The sequence below is a fragment of the Rhinoderma darwinii genome, chromosome 4 (genome assembly GCF_050947455.1).
Source record: "Rhinoderma darwinii isolate aRhiDar2 chromosome 4, aRhiDar2.hap1, whole genome shotgun sequence".
NCBI lineage: Eukaryota > Metazoa > Chordata > Amphibia > Anura > Rhinodermatidae > Rhinoderma > Rhinoderma darwinii.
In genome coordinates this window covers 7,902,937-7,905,459 of record NC_134690.1, presented here as the reverse complement: position 1 = coordinate 7,905,459, position 2,523 = coordinate 7,902,937, and positions in this window count along the sequence as shown.

Below are 2,523 nucleotides of genomic sequence, written 5' to 3'. Positions count from 1 at the left end.
ATTAGTTAGAGTTATATTATATTAGTTAGGGTTATATTATATTGGTGAGGGTTATATTATATTGTTTAGGGTTATATTATATTGGTTAGGGTTATATTATATTGGTTAGGGTTATATTATATTAGTTAGGTTATATTATATTAGTTAGGGTTATATTATATTGGTTAGGGTTATATTATATTAGTTAGGGATATATTATATTGGTTAGGGTTATATTATATTGGTTAGGGTTATATTATATTGATTAGGGTTATAATATATTGGTTAGGGTTATATTATATTAGTTAGGGTTATATTATATTAGTTAGGGTTATATTATATTAGTTAGGGTTATATTATATTGGTGAGGGTTATATTATATTAGTTAGGGTTATATTATATTGGTTGGGATTATATTATATTGGTGAGGGTTATATTATATTAGTTAGGGTTATATTATATTATATTGGTTAGGGTTATATTATATTAGTTAGGGTTATATTATATTAGTTAGGGTTATATTATATTAGTTAGGGTTATATTATATTGGTTAGGGTTATATTATATTGGTTAGGGTTATATTATATTGGTTAGGGTTATATAATATTGGTTAGGGTTATATAATATTATATTGGTTAGGGTTATATTATATTATATTATTAGGGTTATATTATATTGGTTAGGGTTATATTATATTGGTTAGGGTTATATTATATTAATTAGGGTTATATTATATTGGTTAGGGTTATATTATATTCGTTAGGGTTATATTATATTCGTTAGGGTTATATTATATTAGTTAGGATTATATTATATTGGTTAGGATTATATTATATTGGTTAGGGATATATTATATTGGTTAGGGTTATATTATATTAGTTAGGGTTATATTATATTGGTGAGGGTTATATTATATTAGTTAGGGTTATATTATATTGGTTAGGGTTATATTATATTAGTTAGGGTTATATTAAATTGTTTAGTGTTATATTATATTAGTTAGGGTTATATTATATTGGTTAGGTTATATTATTTTGGTTAGGGCTATATTATATTGGTGAGGGTTATATTATATTAGTTAGGGCTATATTATATTGGTGAGGGTTATATTATATTAGTTAGGGTTATATTATATTGGTTAGGTTACATTATATTAGTTAGGGTTATATTATATTGGTTACGTTATATTATATTGGTTAGTGTTATATTATATTAGTTAGGGTTATATTATATTGGTTAGGGATATATTATATTGGTTAGTGTTATATTATATTAGTTAGGGATATATTATATTAGTTAGGGTTATATTATATTGGTTAGGGTTATATTATATTGGTTAGTGTTATATTATATTAGTTAGGGTTATATTATATTGGTTAGGGATATATTATATTGGTTAGGGTTGTATTATATTGGTTAGGGTTATATTATATTGGTTAGGGTTATATTATATTAGTTAGAGTTATATTATATTAGTTAGGGTTACATTATATTAGTTAGGGTTATATTATATAGGTTAGGGTTATATTATATTAGTTAGGGTTATATTATATTGGTTAGGATTATATTATATTGGTTAGGGTTATATTATATTGGTTAGGGTTATATTATATTGGTTAGTGATACATTATATTGGTTAGGGTTATATTATATTGGTTAGGGATATATTCTATTGGTTAGGGTTATATTATATTAGTTAGGGTTATATTATATTGGTTAGGGTTATATTATATTGGTTAGGGTTATATTATATTGGTTAGTGATACATTATATTGGTTAGGGTTATATTATATGGTTAGGGTTATATTATATTGGTTAGTGTTATATTATATTGGTTAGGATTATATTATATTGGTTAGGGATATATTATATTGGTTAGGGTTATATTATATTGGTTGGGGTTATATTATATTAGTTAGGGTTATATTAAATTGTTTAGTGTTATATTATATTAGTTAGGGTTATATTATATTTGTTAGGTTATATTATATTGGTTAGGTTATATTATATTGGTTAGGGTCATATTATATTAGTTAGGGTTATATTAGTTAGGGTTATATTATATTATTAGGGTTATATTATATTGGTTAGGATTATATTATATTGGTTAGGGTTATATTATATTGGTTAGGGTTATATTATATTGGTTAGTGATACATTATATTGGTTAGGGTTATATTATATTGGTTAGTGATACATTATATTGGTTAGGGTTATATTATATTGGTTAGGGTTATATTATATTGGTTAGTGATATATTCTATTGGTTAGGGTTATATTATATTAGTTAGGGTTATATTATATTGGTTAGGGTTATATTATATTGGTTAGTGATACATTATATCGGTTAGGGTTATATTATATTGGTTGGGATTATATTATATTGGTTAGGGTTATATTATATTAGTTAGGGTTATATTATATTGGTAAGGGTTATATTATATTAGTTAGGGTTATATTATATTGGTAGGGTTATATTATATTGGTTAGTGTTATATTATATTGGTTAGGGATATATTATATTAGTACGCACTCTGATATGTG